Below are 21,101 nucleotides of genomic sequence, written 5' to 3' on the forward strand. Positions count from 1 at the left end.
TCAATTTAAATCCCCAAAATTGGCAGTTAAAAGCTGCTAGTCTAATTGATTCAGTATTCAGAATGGTTCCCCTTTCATATCCAGGCAAGGGTTCGGATTGATTTTTATTTTTAAATCCAGATTGCTGTGTCTACCCTGTTATGAATTACAAAGAACTTTCCTGGCTGGTTCCAATCCATTCTAATCTGTCAGTCTTCAGCAGAGACTACAACTATAAGTACTTGAAATTAGATTAATTTCTGCTAAGGCAAAAAGACATTTCTGTTTTATTGTCAGCATCTATTTCAGAACTTGGCTTTCTGAGCAGCACTGGGATGTGGAATTACCGCTTTAAACCCTCTGGGCCAACCCTTAGCATCAGTGCCACAAATTTGCTCCACCTCAAGTCACATCTGATTAACAACAGGATTAGATCGATCCATTTGACACTGTGGTTAATTCATGTCACTGTTTCACTAGCATTATCATGTACTAACTATGGCAAGGGAAGTATCTCCCTGGTTGTCAGGATGCTGTTGGTTTGGGTGAGGTTTTATTGTGGTACCCAGACCCTTTGCCTGAGACCACTCATTGCCAGTCACCGCTGCCTTCTCCCACACTCCTATAGCTTACATGGGATGTGACCCTGAAAGTCTTTGCCTTTTGACTTCCATGGTTTGCAATGGGATGTATAGCTCTGCTCTGGATACCTAAATCATGTGTTTTGTGTTCCTTCTTATGCTGTCTGGCTAAATCTCTCAGTTTTAAATCTGACTGCTCAATCAAGGGAACAAAGGAGAAAATGCTGACTGCATTGTAAAACTGAGCTGGGACGCTCATAGATCAGCTTTATTTGAGCAGTAGCGCTTTGGAAAACCTACTGGCAATATGTCCCTGGGTTAGATGTGTGTTGAACGTATAATTTCCTTTCTACCTGTTTCAAAATGATGCAGATAAAGTAACAACCCAACACTATTAATAAGCCCTTCCTCCTGTAAGGACAGGTTGTTTTCTTTTTCCTTATGCTGGAGAGTAGCTCACTTATACTTGTGGTCCTTTCAGTTTCAAGAGGATTTCTGGGACTGGAAGGCACAAGTAGGTAGTGTAACGCAAACTAGCATAGAGACAGCAAAGGCTATGTGCCTGGTCAGAGGCCAAATTAATTGCCTTCATATTTTACATTTCACTAGCTTTTTTGCTCACCTTCAGGTTAAGCTGGCATGGCTTGCAAGAAAATAAAATAAAAATAAAAGCTGAAAATAAAAGTACAGCATGAAGTTGTCAGCAAACTTAATCATTTGCCTCTGTAGGAGATTCCCACACCTGTGTGATGACAGACGGCCATCAGAAGGAAAATCAATATATCCGAATCTCTTTTTTTCATATGACTGGATCTGTGGCATACAGGGAGGAAAGGTGGCAAGCAAAACTAAATTATTTCTGGATGAAAACTAGTTTTTTGTGAACAAATGAAAATATTCCTTTTAGCGTGCTCTCTCTGGAAACGCTGCTCATTTGGGTTAAGATCCTGTTGTAAATTGGGGCATCACTGAAGTTTATTAATTAAAAGAAATTAAAAGAAATTTTTACAAATATGTTATTGCTTGGTGAATTTCACTGCTGCATCCAAGTAGTCTAATAAATATTTAATGAATAGAAAACTATATTCAGAGTGAGTTCAAGATAATTTAACTGTATTGAAATCTGAATGAGATGAACACGCTTAGGTTTGGTCCAGTCTTGGATCTATTAAAGAGCTCTTTTGTTAAGCAGAGCAGAAGACAATTTGCGTTAGTGAAATGCAAAATAGAGAAATTAATCAAGGAACATATTTTCTGAATAATATTCTACCCGCTCAGCTTATGATGGATTTGTTGTTGACAATAATGCAAAATTAGCATGCACAACAATTCCATCTCCCTGTAACAGGTCCATGATGGGTTTGAGCAGAGCAGCTGGCATGGAAGAATCTGTAGCAAATCAGAAGGATACAGTTACTATGAAGCTTTTTGGGAAGAGATGGACTTCAAAGATGCACATCAATCAGGGAACACTGGAGATTAATACAATGTCTTGGGAAAAGCCTAAGTGAACCTTAGACAACATCACATGCCATAAAGATGGATTTATAATTTCAGGGCTTTCTATCTCCATGAGTGCTATTTCTGTAATATTGATAAAATACAGTGAAAAGTTGAAATTAAAACGGTTCCTTTAGATACACTATTATCAAAAGGTTCCTGCTTCTTTTTTTTTTTTTTTTTTTTTTTTTTTAACTTTGACAACCCCACTTCTCTCTCCAGATATCAGGCCTTGTAAATCTCTCTTCTTGTTAGACAAAAGTGCCATGCTGAAAATAAATAAGTAAACACATATCATTGCCACCTGGATGTTCAAACACTCTCTAATTATCATTCCTTTTAAGCTGCTGACACCAATCCATATTTTACCTACCTACAGCTATGGATCAAATTCTGATCTAAGGCATTTTGGCTTGCTTTGATCAGTGACGCAGCAGCTCGTGTTCTGTACTCTGCTCTCAGTGACTGGAACATTTAGGAGAGAGAAAAAAGGAAAAAAAAAATTGATAATAAATTTCCAAAGACGGCCCAGAGATGCATGTCCAGTGAAAGGAGAGTAGAAGAATCAGAGTGTAATCCCAATCTCTGGTTGCAGCAGAGGGATTGAAATTTTCCAAGGACTTCTTGAAACTTCATGTTCTGTTTTCCATGGTGGCACAGTGCACTGGCTACCTCTACTTAAAGCAGGATCTCTACCACTACCATGATTGACCATATTTGTTGATTTCAATTATTAGTTATTTATGTTGCTGATACACATCAAAAATACTGATGCTGGATACCATTGTCAGGTTGTACATGTACCAGTGGTGATCAGCAGTGGGGAAATGCATGCCCTTTAGCTGTATGAAAGTCCAGCACCTATGTGACCTTGCCCAAAACAAGTGCAGGTGTCACCCTGTGCCACAGCTGTTCATGTGGTCAATGGCACAAGGGAGGTGGCTACAGTGACAGCTTAGTACCTAAGACAAGCGAGTTGCATACCCTTAGGAAGTGTGACAGCAGGCAATTACCTTAGACAGGACATTTAACTTTTTGACAGGTAAGATTAGCCCTGGTTTAGGTACGCAAGGACTGGAACGCAGCCCAAGAAAACTGTTCCTGAGCATTTTCATCCAAGTGAGGGGAGAAATAACATCCTCAAATCTTGCAGCAAAAAGGGTTGTTGTTAGAAAGCAATGCTAACAGCTGCTGTAATCTTTTTCTAGTGAAATTAATCCCTACAAGACACTCCAGTAAAGCCCTGTTCACAACCTGTATTTTTCTCACATCCTCTCCACAGGATTGAGCAGACGATGAGTGGTGCCCTCTCCAGCAGTTTGGCTGGCATCCTTGATATGTAAATAACTTCATCAGTAAATTGTGGGATCTTGGGATTTCTTTAAAATCCGTAGCACTTCGAGCACAAGAAACATGGCGAATTAAGGAGACTCTTAATAAGAAAGAATCTGTAATGAGATAAGGAAAAAGTACTCAGTGGTCTGCAAGAGAGTAAGAAGGTCAAAAGTCAAAGCTGCTCATTGTCTTTCAGTGCACCTCCTTGGCTTAGTGTCTCATCATCCTAATGTGGATCAGGTCTGTTAGAGCCACAGGAACTTATAAGAAAAACAGCAGCAGTTCATGACAATCCAAAGATAAGCAACAAAATAGAACACTCGCAGGACAAGAAGGTTGCCAGTTATACTGAGAAATATCTGTGTTTTACTTTACAGTGGAAACTTTAAGTGAAACTACAGTGAAAGCAGATTTTTTTTTTCTTTTTTTTTTTTTTGCATTTCTGCTATATTTTTCAGTTACCACAATGTCTTAATGTCAGACCGCATAATGGGAGAGGTAGTGGACATGATAGGGATAAATGAAGCCAATAATTCCAGGGAAAGGAAAAAACCTCACACAGATCAGTCATATATTCTAAAGCAGCAAAGCATTGACTACAGTAAGATGAAGAGACAATAGAAAATTAATAACTCAAAAGTTATAAATAGAATGCAAGCGTCCAGTTTAAATAGAGATGAAAAGACCTGGAGTCACATTATGTGTGTTGATGGGAATGAGTACACTTTAAGGCTTTTTGGTCCAAACTGTTGAAAAATAAATGTAATTCAGAATTCTAGAAAATATAAAATAGCCTTCCTGCTTTGCCTTACCAAACTTTTAGACTGACTCACTCATGACATCTGGTTCGTAGACTTACAAGCACCAGTGTTAAAGCAAGACAAAGAAGCCTATAGCATATGATGTCCTGTTAAACTGGTGACACATAGGTGTCCTTTTAAACATCACTCAGTTCTTTTGATGAACCTGATCTTCCTTCCATTTTTGTATGTATATAATGTGTGTTTCAGATGATACATTTTTCACATGATGTAAGTTGAAGATTGTGGTAAGATGGCTTTCTTAGTCTGACCTAACCAAAATCATCTGACTGGAAGATCAAAGCATAGGCTGCAAAACATTACGTGCTCAACTTGTTACCTAAAGGCCTAAAAAAAGGTCAGAGACAATTCAACTACATCTGGAGAAGAAGTATTTCCCAGGCAGCAGCTGCAAGGCTTTTCTTGCTCCTGCTAATTACATTAGATACACAGAGGCTGCAGGTGTGGGGACACTTCTGTCCTCTCATCTCTCTTGGTAAAATGGCTCAGTTTAAAACTTGCAGTTTAATGGTATGAATGTTTCACATCCTTCTAATGCTGTGATAGTCCCTTTGCTCCCTGCTGCCCTTCTTCCCGCTTTCCATCATGCAGCAGCTCCATGCGCAGGCTTATTCATGATTTGATATAGCGGCACACAACTTGCTTCAATGAAGGCTCATAAGTAGCTACTCATGGCTGGTCAGAGCTGTGAGGACCAGTTCAGCAGCACATTAAACCCATTTTAATGCAGGAAAGTGTCTAACAAACAGTTATTTAATGCTAACTGCAGTGAGAATTTACCCAGTGCTAAAGGGAAGCAACAGCTGAATTGGTTTTCTGAAAAAAGAGGCTTCACCCAGGGATCTGACATAAAGTTAATTTTCTTTGTGGATTCTTGTTTTGAATTTCCTATTTTTATGCTAGGGGGAAAAATTAATTTCGTGATATATATATATAATTTTTTGCTGTTACCAGGTGGTGGTTTTTTTTGCTTTTCTATATCTTTGGAAAGTCAATTAAGTAATAAAATACACTTAAAATTAAAAGTGACCCTCTGTTGGCCAGGCATTCTTCTCATAAAAACCAAATTATGTCCTACTGACTATCATACCAATACACCTGCTTTCTCTAGGGAAATTTACATTAATATAGATAATTCAATCTTGAGTTTATGTAAAAAATGAAATAATATTTTTAACTACTGATAAATATCTTTTGCAAATTATATTAGGTAGGGAAGAAGAAGATGTAGTTATAAAATGTTTTATCTCAAATGAAAAATAGATGAAGCTGCACTGAAGTTAGAAACACTGAAATCTACATTAAGAAAACTATTATAGAATATTGAAATCATAATAAAACATGGACTTTAAGTGCAAATACCAGCCATTTCAATGCAGATATATTCATATTTAATGTCCAACCAATGTTAATCTTGTCTAAGATGGAGTATTCTGAGATTACACAGGCATTCTGAGGTTTTTCTCTCTCTAAGGACATTGAAGATTCAGCTGTAACAAAGACATCTGTCTTGTAACAAAATACTCGAGTGCCTTACTCTTCATTATATAGCCCTTTCTCCAAACCAGTTATTCTTTCTGTTCCTTCTGTTATAAAGCCTCTCAAAATATAATTCCAAATTACTCAAGCAACTTTCAGAGAGGAGTCAGTGTTATATATCACCAGTGTCACCACTTATTTTCAGATACAGTGCTAATATATCTAGTCTTAAGAAGAATAAGCATCACAAAATTAAAATGCTGAGTGTAATTTTAAAACAGATGGGTTGTGGTTCTTGAAATTCAGGGTACAAACAGTACATGTCCAGAGCTTTCCAGATGTAAAACACCTGAACCTCACCTATTGTGGGATTCTTGGGACTTCACTGAGGTCCTTCCCCCTCTTTTACTCTACAGAAGTGTGCAGTAACAGCTACACAAACATAATGTGTACCTGACAAGGCAGAGTTAAATACGTAGTGACTGTCCCTCTGCAGCTCAGGGAAATCCTAGTTCTCTGTTTACTGATATTAGACTTTTGTCAGAAAACTGTGACTTCCACTTCAGAAATTCAGCTAGATAAAGCATTGTAAAAAAGGTGAAAAATCCCCGTTTTGAAAACAAGTGCCCATGGAGGTTTTTTAAAGACTGTTCAATAGATGATATAGGTCTAAAACATAAAAATAGCATTATTTTATGTAACAAATTTACTAGCAATATGGCAACAGAAGTTCTAAGAGGGACTGGGGAGGGGGGAGAGAAGAAATGTGTACTGAATGATGGGTAGCTGCCTACTTTAATGCTTCGTAACAGCTAGCTTCTGTGGCTGTGCAGCTCTCAAGTTACGAGTTCAAAGATTGATTAATCATCCACTCAAATGCACCATAAAGTTTTAGAGTTTTTCCCTTGGTAGATGTCTGGAACATTTGGGGGAAATGTAGGCAATTTACAAACAAGGACAAGGAAACCTGAATAGCTGTTATGATTTAAACCCGAGCATTTACTGATAGAAGCTGCCTACTCACTTGCAAGTACTTTGATCACAGAGGATTGAGGGGGTTGACTGCAGTATGCCCTACCTTACTGAAGACTTCCCTAAACTGGGGCATGCCAGTCCCGTGAGCCATTAAGCGTTTCTTGGCGTGACATGGAATTTCAGAGTGTGTTAGTTTAGTAAATGATGCACTTTCATATTCAAAAGTTCTTCGGAGAGTATTAAAAAAAAAACAAAAAACAAAACAAAAAAAACCCAACAAAAAAACCCAGCCAACCAAACGGAAAAACCCACAAGAGAGGGACACATCCTCAGCTGGAGCAAAAAGGTTTAGTTCCACTGACTCCATTGAGCTATGCCAATTCAGACCAAACAAAACAGCTGAAGAGCAGAAGGAAAGTATTTCGAGGAAGGTATATCCTATCTTGGTTTAGCCCTGGCTGAGTTCATTGTGGAAAAAGCTAGGAAAAGACACGGCACTGAAATATTTTCCAGTTGTCAGTGAAGAAGGGAAACAGATCTGTGCTCTTGAGTCTGAGACATCACTCTGTCCTGATGGCCAGCACACAGACATTGGTCATAATCTTTCTTCTGCATCCTCTTGTTCACTGGGACTCTTACAAGAGAAGTCTAATTTTAAGTGCATCATTGACATTTTCTCCCTCAGCAATAATTTGACATTTTCCACATCTTATTACTTATGAAACCTGACATCATGTCAGTCTTCCAGCGTGAACTTTCAGCCACTTCAGTTTTCTTCCTACTTAATTACAGCCATGATTGAAGGAAAATTGTTAGCTACTCTTGTCCAGCTAGCCCACTTATGGGTTAATTATGACATTTCCAGATCCAAATCACGTTTCTAAATTTGTTAGCATATTAATATAAGGCTACAAATGTATGTATATATATTTATGTATTTTTGAATGTACATGCATACCTACACATGTAGGTAAACATTTTTTTTGCAGCATATGCATCTTTGACAGTAAAAAAGCGTTAAATGACCATATTTTGCAAGGGACATTCAGTGTTAAATCAATATTAATTAAATTACTCTATTTGTAGAGTGTATGCACTGTTCTGACTATTTTCTCTTCACTCTTAAGGTAAACACTTTCAAAGCTGTATACATCAGCACTTTACGAAATACAACTGGTTTTCAGCTCAAACTGGTTACCTGTGGCTTTGTTACCCCCTTGCAGATGAGGATTTACACAGTAGAAAACTATGCCCTAAACAGAGGTGAAAGCAGTGGGAGTAATTTATAAGAGATCCTTTACCTATTGTGCTTTGATACAGCATTATAAGAAAGACAAAAAAATCACCCTCTTGCAGTTGTGCGATCTCTGGAATTTTGGGCTTTGCCCCTGCAGCTATTGGTACTCCTTTTGGCTATTTGGAAAGAATTAAGTAATAATGAATTTAAGGACATCTTTTGTATCTTATTTTTACACGAAGCAGAACTTACACGAACTCTCTGTCTCATAGTAAGGCAGTGCTGAGAAAAATGTGTATAGTGAAAAGTCATACTGCTTCTCTGTAGAAAAAGCCAAGGAAATCTTCAGGAGGTTGCCAATTCCTCGGTGAGATCCCAGAGGTTTTGGTACACCTCGGCTGAGTTCTGAGAGTGGCTGGAGAAGCATCAGTTGTGTCAGTCCCGCACTGTGCACCTTCCCCTAACTCCAAATTTCCGGCTGATCCCTCCCGGCAGATCGAGGATAGCATGTAACACTGCATTTAGCTTATTCTCCTGGTTTACTCTCACAGAAAATCCAGACCCTGGTGGATTCACTTCCCAGAATAGATATTTTATTCTGCTGATTGGGGATTTTTTAGAAGTTAATCCATGCTCCAAATTCAGGCAGTGACACATCCCCGCTAGCCACAGAAGCAAAACAACGAATGCTGCTCAAGCATTTTGGGATGGGAAGCTGGCGAGGGAGTCTCAAACTTCAGGGACAGGCTGGTTCGCTGGCATGGCTGCGCTCTTGCCCATCTGCTAAAGTGGCAGTGTGCCTGCTGAAAAATTAGCCGGTGCTGCAAAAGTGGGTTGTGCGCTGTAGGTGAAAATGGCAACTTAAACATTCATATTTGTCTTGTAAAAAAGCAAGCATTTTGCAGGAATTTTCAGCTGCGTTCCTTTCCATGTATGTATGCGTGGGTGTTTATAGATATATATTTTTATATGTTATACATATATACGCATGTGCGTGTGTACACACATATATGCCTTTTGTTTCCTCCAAATATAAATTATTCCCAACATTTATTTTCTACTCTATCTGCAGTCCTTACAATTGTAGATCCTTGTTTCTCTGCCCTTCGTTTGTAACCGTCAGTGCAGTGAGCAAGGACTGTTACCCACTCTTTGAGTCCTGGTCGTTGCGCTGGAGCGCAGCAGCTCCCTTCCACAGTTAGCTGGGTTCCTGCCTTAGCCTGGAAAGACACACTCTCCGTCCTGTCCTTCCATCTTGCTCCTCAGTGACTGCTGAAGCTACACCAGGATCGGGAGCATAACATCAAAAATTAACTTTTGTGAGGTGCCAAGAGAATGGGCATGGCAGAAATGTATAAATTACTTTTGCTACAGTGTGAAAAAACTTCTTTGAAGCTGTTAAGCTCCAGAATCCAACTTCCATATGGAAATAATAATTGAGAAGTTTGGGGTTTAAATGTTGACTCTTCTGTACGATAGAAATTTTTCTGATTCCCTTGGTGACTGAACAGAAGTGGCTTAGACTGATTTTTTCCCTTACTACCATCACTCACTTTTCATCTAAAAATGTCAACTGAGTTTCAGAGTGAAGTCTGAATTCATCTGGTCAAATTAACCTTCTCAATAGTCTTAAAGCAAGAGCTGACCTTTGCTGAGATATAACTTACATCAAATGCTTTAAGGAAATCTTCAGATTGTTCTGCAAGTGAGTTGCTGTCTTCAAATTAGGAGCACTATTTAATACATACAGAACTTGAATTTTGTCAAAATGCAACAGAAAAAAAATCCCAATATTTTTCCTTGAATCCTGAAGTAGAACCTTTAAATGGAGCCTCAGTTTCCACTGTAACAAAAAAATTTCAAACTGTGAACCTGTTTGTCCATGTTATATCATTGATAGATTGTGCACTAGATTTCAATTTGAAGTATAGTTTTCACCTCTGTCTATGAAGAATTAACCTTAAGTATGATTTGATTTCTTGACTAAGCATTTTTGGAGGAAAGGGAACGCCGAGAGGAATCGCTGTGTGTCCCAGAACAGGGAAAGAACAAAACCCATAAATTACATCCCTTTTTTTTTGATGACTGAACCCAGTGTATTTGAAGTTCACTGCTTGATTGTACTTTATATAGCAAATGAAAATGAGGAAAAATATTGGTGCAAATGGTAACAAAGCTAAATCTGATACAAATGTTTCTGGGTTTAGGTTTGAGGCTTTTTTTTAGTCATTATAATGCTCAGGGCAGCACTGCTACGTGCCCCAGGTGGCTACCGGTTCAAGGGCGATTGGATGCTTTGTCCTTTTTGGTTTGAAATCTGAGTAAATGTTGACTCTTGATTTACATTGATCAGTATCTTATATTATGGTGGGTTTGTAAGGAAGAGGTACCCAAGGTCAGCTGCAAGAATTCAGAATAAATCTTACACATATGACACACTTGTTCTAAAAGCATAAATTGTAGGATTTGCAGATTCTCTGCTACTCTTAAACTTCTGTCACACTTTTCTTCCCAGGACTACAAGGGGCTGTTTGACAAAATCCAGGAGCATATAAATACATCTTAGCCCTGCTCTGCTAAGAGCTCCAAAGTACTTGTGACATTTTCCCTATACTGCAGATCTTGAATAGATGGTTATTTCAGCAACTTAGAACAGGGGTTGATGCTGAAGTTTAATTTTCCCTGTGAAAATCTCAGTTGGAAGCATATACTACAAATCAGCAATTACTAAGGATCTAAGAAAACTAGAAGAATATATTTTCACATGTTAATCAAAGAAACTTTACTCCAACTGCAAAGCAGCCTTGGGAAGTGGATAGTATAATTGAAGAAAGGATTGTCCCTAGGGAAATAACATAGGTATGGCTAGAACTTGTTACATCTTTCCGTCTTTCTGCTTAGATGGATTAAGCGGTTAACAAACCTGCATGTCACACATGCAATGGAAATATGCCTGTTTCTCCTCTGAGCTGCTGTGCCTTATAGTGAAGACTCAGGATACCAGAAAATCTGTGAGGGCTGGCATATGCATGTGTGTTTCTAGGTACCCATATAGGTACAGAAAAAAGGATGCTCTGTCTTATTAGAGACCTTCTCATTCTCTTTGAGTGTAAGAAAAACAGATATGCTTTGGTTTGTTTATTTTTACTAGCAGTGTATGGGGATCACGAAGGTCAAAGCCGATTTCATCCGTGGTGCAATTCAAAGTGACAAGGAGGAGTTATAAGTACCACTTTTTAGTATCAATTTGGAACCTACGTACCACAGAGATGGGCTGAGAATTATAAAGAAATGAGCATCTGTTCAGCTTCCAGTGATGCTAAGCTATCTTATTCCTCTGGCACAAATTTATTTATATGAAGTGAAGTACTGAAACAAAATGTTGGCTTAGCCTCAGTCTCTTTTTAATTTTTTTTTTTAATCCAGTGTCATGAAAACCATTTTGTTTTGTTTCAATTGTGAGTTACCGTTTTCTCCAGGTAAATATTGGCAGTTTACAAAGGCTTATGTGAAAACTGAATGGAAATTGTGTGACAATTCAGGGGCTGTCCTGAATGTTGTAAACTTTTCCCACCAACCCCCTGTAGGAGAAGAATATGGAGCTATACTTGCATTTCCAAGTGCTTCTGTATGTGAACTCAAAGCCCAAGGTGGATTTCGAATGAGTAGGTTTTGATCAACTTAAAAAAATTAAAAGCAGCTGTGTTTCATATCAAATAAGCCCCCCTAGGTTAGATACCTTGGTTTAAAAGTAGGTTGGTTTGGATATGCCTATAGCCTAAGGATTTCAACAGAAAGATTCAAAGGTCTTAATGAAAATTTGATCACCATCTCCTGAGAGGGCAGGGTTTTGTGTGAGAATTCAGCTACACCTCTCTGCTTGGGTTGGAACAGTCCTTACAGCTGCATTTCAGCTTCTAGACACAACAAAAATGAAAACATAACTTATTTTTTCTGCAGCCTCATTAAAATTGAACTAATTTTTAAGAACATTATACCGTACTTTCATACTTCATAATAAACTGTTTATTTTTTCCCATATGAGTGTGAACCATTAAGCTTTCAACAACAGCACCTAAAATAATGAGCAGGAACACATTGTTGTAATGAGGATAATTGTAATTGCAGAAGTTTCCAAGCGATGCAGTAAATTTTCTCCCAGCTCTAAGATTGGACTTTCTCTAAAATAGATGCTTTAGTTTATCTTTAAGTTATTAGGCTCATTACAGAAGTCAGTGCGTGAAGCTTGGTGGCCTAAATTTTCCAGAACAAACTGACTGAGGCTTATCCTACACTTAACATTTTTGAGTCTTTGAAAGAATCATTTACCCCATCATTGAAATCCATTGCATTTTTGCCATTTTTGTCACAAATTTTCCTCTGCTACCTGCCCTGGTATTGAAAATTAGTATGCACTAAAAATTATTTCTAATGATAGAACAGGAATCAAAACTTTCTGCACAGGAGAAAAGCCACTGGTATCTGGTAAAGGGTAATCCACCCTCGCTAGCTGCTGTCCTAGTCAGAAGAACCCAGCTTTGTTCTCTATGGCCGGCCACATGAAATGATGTTTCTCTGGGATGTAGTATAAAAGTGACATAAATGCAATTGGGTCCTTACTTGGAATAACATTGTCTTTCATGCTTTTTTTTTAATGTAGGATTAGAGGTAGTCAATAAGCAGGGGCTGTTCTGGTCCTTCATGAAGATAAGCAAAGGGAAGACAATTAGAACATCTTCCTACTTGTTCCTGCTACACAGGCAGTCACATTCACTCCTTTCTTTAGGGTTCAGGTCATGAAGGGGTGAGAAAGACTCAAGGTATCCTTCAGCCTCCTGTTGCCCTTTAAATTACCCAGCAGCACTCCACAGAATACGTGGGTGGTTATCTTCAGAGGTGCAATGAATTTGTCATCTTGTATTTATTTGTAAGGATACGTTTGATTTCCCTTTTGAGGTCAGGGCACGTAAGTGTACCGCATTTGGTGCTTCCAATTAGCTTTCTGTTCCAAAATCCAACATCAAAACCTAATGAATGGCCCTTCAGGGTTTAACTGAATTGCCAGGAAAAAAGAACAAATCTCTGTGCACTCCAGAAGGAATTTCTCCTCTTTTTTTTTTTTCCTCAGTAGCAGGCAGATTGATTTGTTCGTATGTCAATTTAACAAAGCAAACAGAATGGACTTCTAGAGAAGGCATATCAGAGTGAGGCGAGGAGGTGACGAAAAACACTAAGTGATGATTCATAAAATGATGTGATTATTTATGTAAGGGCTTTCACCCCCCACATCCATCTACCCACCGCAGTTCAAACAGGTTTTTTCTTTGAACCAGTTCATCACATAAAATATGCATTGGGATCCAGGGAAATGTTTATTTAATTAACTGTCATCAGGCTGAGACAAAAAGAAAAAGCCTCCTTTATCAAAATATGCTAAAAATAAAGATGATGCCACAACAAAGTGTTTGTGTCAAGGATCTGAGCTTTTGCGCAGAGCTCTCCTGAATATTGGTTTGCTTTTTCTGTTTGACTGCTTTTGCTGTACTGTTGAACAGTCAAACTACAGCACTAAGGCCTCAGGCAAATGATGTTCATTTTCACCGGCCACCCAGCCCAGCACACAGTGATCAGTTAGCACCTCTAGATTTGGGGCTGAGCAATTTGGTCTGCTAATGTGCTTTTGGGCTGCCAGTTCTGGTATGCGCATTAGTCTCAGTGTCATCCCTTTTAATGTCACTTTTAAATGTTTAATAATCTGATTGTGATAAATGGTCTGCATATTTATCTCCTTCCTCACAGACAAGGATCCCATTAGTGAATTCAATAATTTCAGGAGGGCCAGACTTGCTTGCCAGAGGTTCAGGTCCAATTTAGCACACGGTCCATTTCTTTGTATACCTTATGCCCCTACCAGAGGTATCATAAGGGTCCATTTTTCCACCATCAGCTAGAGGACCAGCTGCCAAATTGTGGTGTAAAAACCAATTCCGATGAAAGGATCCCCAGCAGCCCTGAGGACCTTCCGTATAGCTAACCATTTGCTTCCCCTGGCTCTCTGGATGTGCAAGCATTCACGTTACTTTTTCCTGGCTAAGATACAAGTGTATCTTTTCTTTCAGAAGGACAGCCATTTCTGCTTGTCTCACGGAAGAAAAAATCCATTTAAATGAACAGAGTAGTGTCAAGTAAATTAGAATACAGCTAGTAGATATCTCTTGTAAGATGCCACTGTGAAACCTCAAGAAAAGTTCTTAGTTATGTAAATTATACTAAATAACTGTTGTACTGTGTGACTCTTCTTGCCACTCCCCCATTTGTCCTACAAATAAAATTCAGCACACATTTAGATTACAACGAAAATCTCTCTCATGCCATAAGAATCTCCTTTCCAGTATTTCTTGCTGTGTCCAAGCTACCCCAGAATAGTTGCTCCAGGTTTGAAAAAATTGTCTGAGGTAGGCAAGTTTTGAAAGACCTACCCAAGGCTCCTAGCACACACTTCACTGAAACACATCAATTTAGCTTAAAGAAATTCACATGTGAAGGCGGTTTTAGACACACTGGCCTTCTCCAAGTGATGTTATAATGAGAGACTTGGATTTGATTACGGTGACTCAGAGATCATTAAGAGGGTGAGGAACTGCCTGAGCATATCCTAGACCGAAACAGGAAAGTATCATGAGGACTTTGTGTCCCTGGTTTGCCGCAACGTCTGCCTGCTGCTGTCAGTTTTCTCAGGCTATTAAGTTGGTCTTGTAACACCAATCTGTCTTGCAGATTTTGGTGTCAGCTGACTTTTGTTGTTTTTAATTCTTATGCACACCTTAATTCATACAGGCAAATCCTTCTGGAGCACTGGCTTGTGTCCTAGATTTCCCTTCCTGCTGATGGTAAGAAAGTACTTGAATGGTCCCCATAATTTTTCTTTTCATAGACAGGAATGGTATTAAAATGTAATGAAGAAAATTGTAGACAAAATAGGAGTAATGAATGGCAGCTTTTGTCTGCTCTGAGATTTACTGTGCAGTTATAAACTCATCAACGTATTGCAGACTGGAATATTTTGCCCTGTGCGCACACACATATGCACTATTTTGCCTGGTGTCTGTCAGGAGGAGCAGTTGTAAATTCCTAGGGAGAGAGAGCCACTGTGAAGTGTGAAATCAAGTGTTTCATGCAGTAGCCTGGACTTTCTCTCCTTAATTAGAAAAGCCTTGCAGAAGACACTGAGCACACCAGCTAGTAAAGACAAAAAACGCTCTCAGCAGAGGAAATGCCAATTTAAGAATAAAGCTTTTTTTTTGTGCTGATGGTCCTCATGCTTTCATGAGGCAGACGCCTCATTCGCATTCATGTCAACACAAGACGTAGCCAAACCTTTCTAGGCTGCGAGGATAAAAACCATGAACTTGGACAAAAAGAGCAGAAGACTTTTCCCAGCTGCATCTCCAAACTACCTCTTCCCTCTGGCAACCTGCTGGGTGTCTGCTAACTGGGACTGTTAATGCCTCTCTCGCCAGCAACCACATCGCTGCTGCTCTGATTGCCAGAGGGAGGAAACATTCAAGTGGAGTTTGTCTGTCTCCTTCCTTGAACAGGTTGGGTGCCCCCCTTCCCTCCCCACCGTGATCTCCTCCGGTGTGCTGGGCACATGCTACAGGGCACAACTCTTTGCTGAAAGGAGAGCAGAGCTGCTGGCTCGGCTCCCTGGGAGCCTTAGCCAGGGCCTGCCAGCGGGGCTAACATTTTAGAGATCACTATTTGAGAGTCACAGACAGGCAGTCAAGGAATCGAGATCGACAACGCTAGACACAACTTGATTCCCCTGGGGTATTCAGGGTGCAAGTTAGATTCAGAGAGGCTTTATTTAGCTATGACCATCTATAGCTATGACCATCTGTAGCTATGACTATGACTTCTATAGCTATGACTTTCATAGTTATAGCTATGACTATGAAAGTTGCCTTGGTTGGTTGTTTGGTTGTTTTTTTTTTTGCTAGCCTGCAGGTAGACAGATTCAAAGACATTTACAAAATACATCCGAATGAATGTAATCCTTACTATTGTTGCCAAGTACAATCTTACATCTGGGAAGTGTTTGGGCTGAAGACCTGAATTTTCCCTCTCTTTCTCCTAAAAATGAAGCATATAGAGCAATGCGAGCGATCTTTCACCAGTGTGAAAAATATAAGCAGATTTCGGCTTAAAGTCTGAGGGATGCTGCAAGCACTCTGTGAAAATCATGTCTTGATTTATTGTGTCTATCTTGATGCATCGTGTTGAGTTCTCTCAGCACCTTGGACACCTTGGATTCCTTCTCTGGGTGGTGGGTCCTGTTAGAGGAGTCACCCTGGGTTTTATTCCTGTCTTTTCCTTGATTACTGACACAGAACCGAACACCTAAGTGATTCTTGTTAGAGGAATCTAGGCCTTTGTACACATTTACTTTGAAAGGGTGGATGAAGAGTTTGTTCAGTTTTGAGTGCTTTGTTGTTTTCTTGTTTTGTATACTGTCAACATCTGTGCTTCTGTCTGATTTGGATTTTTTATGTGGCTGTGACCACCCTTGTTTTCTGCTTTCCTATCAGAAAATAATGACTGAGGCTTTAAGAAGCTGAACAGTCACCCCAAATGCTTTGACTGTGATGAGTTGTTGCCTGTTAGAAAGTGTTAGCAACTCGTGCAGAGGAGACTCCCTTTTCCTTTCTCTCTTTTTTTTTTTTTAAAGTTTGCTGTTTTACTCATAGATTTAATAAAGATATTCAGCTCTCAGCCATCACCATCTAAGAACACTGCATGTCTCACCTGTACCAAAAAAGTGATGCAGATGCCTTACACAAAGAAACAATTTCCTAGGTGAACGTATGATTTCCTGACATCAGTGAAGTATTGTCCAAGGCTATGTAAGATCTAGAGGAAGAGGCAGGTGGCTCCCAGAGGGAATATGGCAAGCCCCTAAACAAGAAAGTCACATGCATGACTTTCTTCAATTTTAAATTCTGTTCTATTAAAATAGTTAAAATTTACTTAACATAAAAGAAGCATCCTATATAGCCCATTATTAGCTAAAGCAGTTTAAGAATATCTTTGTTAGTTAAACCAGCCTATATTTTTTTCATAAAGCTAAAGCTTGGAAGGCAATGTGGAGTGCAATACCAATCCATGTGGCTTATCTCAAATATCACGGATGCCAGTATCCATTTACACTCAAATTGTCTGGGGCTCACACTGCTGGGGAAACTCATGGGATTACAAAAAGAAGACAGCATAAGAAAATCCAAGCTAGTTATGATGGTGTTATGTGTTGGGTATGATGAAAAGAGCCAGGGGAGGAAGAGATGACTGTCATGGCTTTTAGTGCATCCTGTGCCCCAGAGCGCAGACAGGCTCAAGGGTGGGAACAGCAGGTGACAGGTCCCTCAGCAGCCCCTGAAGCTGCGCTTGGGAACGTCCCTTTGGGGAAGAAACTGTGGTAGGGGGTGGGTGTAAATATTTTGTGTGTTAAAGCACTAACTGATGATGGTTTTAGACAAAAGTACATTTCCTTTATTAACCATATTTTTCTTTTTTAAATAAAATACAAGTGGCACTGCCATTCACCTTCAAAACAGAAAGATAATTAGGTTAGTCCTGGGAAATGGAAACATTTGTATTAGATATGTATATTCATGAACATATAGGGAGTTACTGTAAGCCTAGGGAAGCCATTGCCATTTAGTGTCAATTTTATGTAGGTTTTATAAGTCTATTTTACTCTGCTGTTTCTCCCAAATGATTGTTACCTTAGCAACTGCCAAGTTGCGTACATACGCTTGCTCCAAGAAGCAGAGCTTAACAAAGTAAAGCACCCATGTTTAAGGAGTCACCAGGAATGTAGTGTATATTGGGGATTTTTTAACTCTTACATGTACTCACCTACATAAATAGCACATTTTTTTCTTTCACGTTTTCCAAAACACCTTTTAGCAGCTAGTCAGCTGTAGCATCGACTTTGTCTGTTCCTCTTCTTCCAGATTCCTAACTCTTTTCAAAAACTAGTATTTCATTCATAATAAGGGTGATGAATCACCGCGAAGTGATGATGTGTGTGCTTTGGGTTGGGATTACATTGAATGGGGTAAAACAGTGGGTGTTCATGTGCCAGAGAATTCATATTCACTTGTTGTGTCCATCTGAGATACGTTTTGATCCACATGCAGACTATAACATTTCCCATGGAGGAAGAGGTTAAGATAAAATTCAAATGGATTTTTGAACCTTTTACCAACCCCTCAAATCTGATTTTTTTTTGGTAAGATTTGAAGAAAACAAGTTGGAAAACCATCTACTTTGCAACCAATCTTTTACTATCTTATCGCGGGCACTGCTGTTAACCTTAAATGAGTAGGAACTCTACCTTTTATGCAGTGAATGGTTATAGGTACGTTTTGCATCTGTCATGTTTGGTTGTTCTTCCCCTTCCTTCCACAATGTACCCATTAGGCAATCCTCTATCTAAAGAAATGCATGTCAATAAGGGATGTCACAGGAGCACATTTCAGTTTGTTCAAAGCAGCTTGTGAGAGAGGCCAGCCTTTAAACTTGTTTTCCACCTGATTTCCTGAGATGTAATCACAGAAGTGATTTATCCAAGGTCGCACACCAAGTTGTTGGATAAACCAACACTATAAGATCCTGGGATGTTCCTCTTTCACAATCTTTTGCTTTGTTTACTTCTGCCACAAGGCTTCATTCCTTTGCTCAAGTCCCAGTACAGTGGTCTTAAAATTGAACGTTATTAATACCAATGAAGTCTTTTCTGCCTGGAGCCTTCATAGTTGTTTTTTTGTTGGTTTGTTTGGTTGTTCTTTTTACATCAGCTGTCTTCGTAGATCTGCTCTTAGTGTGACACTTGACTGGAAAAAATCAATTCCTTCAGTTTAAATAACCTGGTGAATACAAAATATGTGAGATATTTCTTAATTAAATTTGTTCTAAATCCAGTAAATAACACTTCTGCAGTACATTGTACCTGTAATACAAAGTATGAACCACTAAGAAGAAATAGGTATCAGGAAATTACACCAAATGGTATAAGTTTAATTTGAAGCCAATTTCAAATTTTATTTCCTATGCAATGACCTAAGAGCATCAACTTAAGTCAATTTTCTGGAAAAAAAGTCACATAGCCACACCATTGGTACTCTCAGATGATGTCTTCTTGGGACTATTGAGGTTTTTATGTATTCAGTCACATGGGTAAACAAGGAAGCAGGTAAGGGTAAGCCTTTTAATTTTGTATGTGCTTGAGTCATAGTTATCCAATCCTATGCTGGCCAAGGGAGGAGAGAAAAACATGAAGGGAAGAAAAAGGAGGAGGAGAGGTATTAAAATTCAAAGCTTCACTGCCTTATTACTTTCTCTTACAGATTGCTCTGTCATAGGCAAAAAGTCAAAATCAGCATTTTAATAAAGTGCATCGCAAAGAATTTGTTTCCCTTTCCTGCAGGTGATACAGAATTGAGTCCTCCATTTATCACAGCACCTTGGCATTCCAACATGAAGTTCAACCATAGTTTTATTTTATTGAAAAATAGTTTCTAAGTTATGGCATTTCTATTATATCCTATTCTCTTTCAATCTTCTAGGTCTGTTTTTTTGCAAATATTTATATCAAAATCTTTCGTGTGGTTGAACATTTTAATCACATTTGTTGGGTGTATGTGCTCTTTTCTCAGCAGATTTTAAAGCAATCTAGGACCTCAGAGCTAAACATTGAAATAAGCTAGGTGGGAATCCAGCCATTCTCTTGAAAAAAGATTTAAAAACAAAAGAAGAAAGAAAGAAAAAAAAATGCTAGATTTTCAGTCTGTAACACTGATGGGATTCATTGCAGGGTACTGCAATTCATTCAGGCTGTCATAGGTCTGCTTGGGGTGTCAGTGGGCAAAGTACGTGTACAAAGATGTCAGAGAACTAAAGCCAGGGGAGAATAAAACAGAAAAGTTGTGTATTTCCATTACATGTGAGGCAAGAAGCAGAAAAGGCCTAGTTTGAAAACTTGCAATCAAATATATATATAATCAGAAAGTGAAGAGAGAACGATAAACTGTGGCTGGAGTTAGTGCAAAAGGAGATGTCCAGACACATTTTTTCAAGGAAAAAATTGAAATAAAAATGGCAGGTTTTCTTCAGTTATCAAAACAATGGCAGCATAAACCCTTTCTTGAAACTTTCTTTTCATTCTCATCTCTCTTCCTGATTCTGGAAAAGACAATTAATAGTGCTAAATACATAAATCAACATGGTATATTCTCTTCCCTTCACCAATGGTCTTGAAAATAAGACTTCTTACGTATAAGGTAAAAGGGAAAAGCTGTATCCTAACAAAAAAAAAAAAAAATCCACATCTAACTGAATTAGCCAGTTTTCTTGGGTAGATAACAGCAGGAGGCCACTGATGCAATGATTAACCTTGCTAGCAAACTAATTAGCCTGCCTAGACACACTGTGTTGTTTCTCAGAGCTGTATCTGATAAAGACATTTGAAAATAAAAGTATTGCCATGGGACAGAAGAGCACCAATCCTCTTACACGTGCCAAGCTCCAGTTTGGCTGTAATCCATCTCACTTAGATTTTCCTTTTATTCTGCCACACAGAAAAAGTCTTGGTTTTTATTTTCTACCTTCAGTTTTTAGGTGGTTCTTGAAAGTCAATAAAATGTAATGGTTAAGAGAAAGGACAATAAGCTAGAACATATCAGATATCTCAATTAGGAACTTTGGAAGAAATTACTTAATATATTCGTCATCTATATTCTTCACATGGAGGATGATAACACCTTCCAGATTTACAGAGATGTGTAAGCATTAATATTTGCCAAACTTTTAAAAGTATTTAAATATAGGCTATGCTGAAGCTGAAGAATAATATTTGTTATTGTTATTAATGCAAATAATGGATGAACTAACCACTGTGACAGTAGCTCTGTGTTAGTAAAATTTGAATACATCTGAGTGTAATATATATTTATGTAAAATGTTTTTAAATAGTGGCTGCTAGCTTCTGAAATCTGAGGTGCTTGTTATAAGTCATTATTCTCATCACTAAAGAACTTTTAGCAAACTTTGCTTCTGGAGGGGCTACACAGAGGCTAAATGTTCTAGTTTATAAAGAACACTCTACATTAGATTGAATTCAGAAAAGCTCAGGTG

Source organism: Charadrius vociferus, unplaced genomic scaffold (assembly GCF_000708025.1).
Source record: "Charadrius vociferus isolate BGI_N301 unplaced genomic scaffold, ASM70802v2 scaffold429, whole genome shotgun sequence".
In the NCBI taxonomy this organism is placed as follows: domain Eukaryota; kingdom Metazoa; phylum Chordata; class Aves; order Charadriiformes; family Charadriidae; genus Charadrius; species Charadrius vociferus.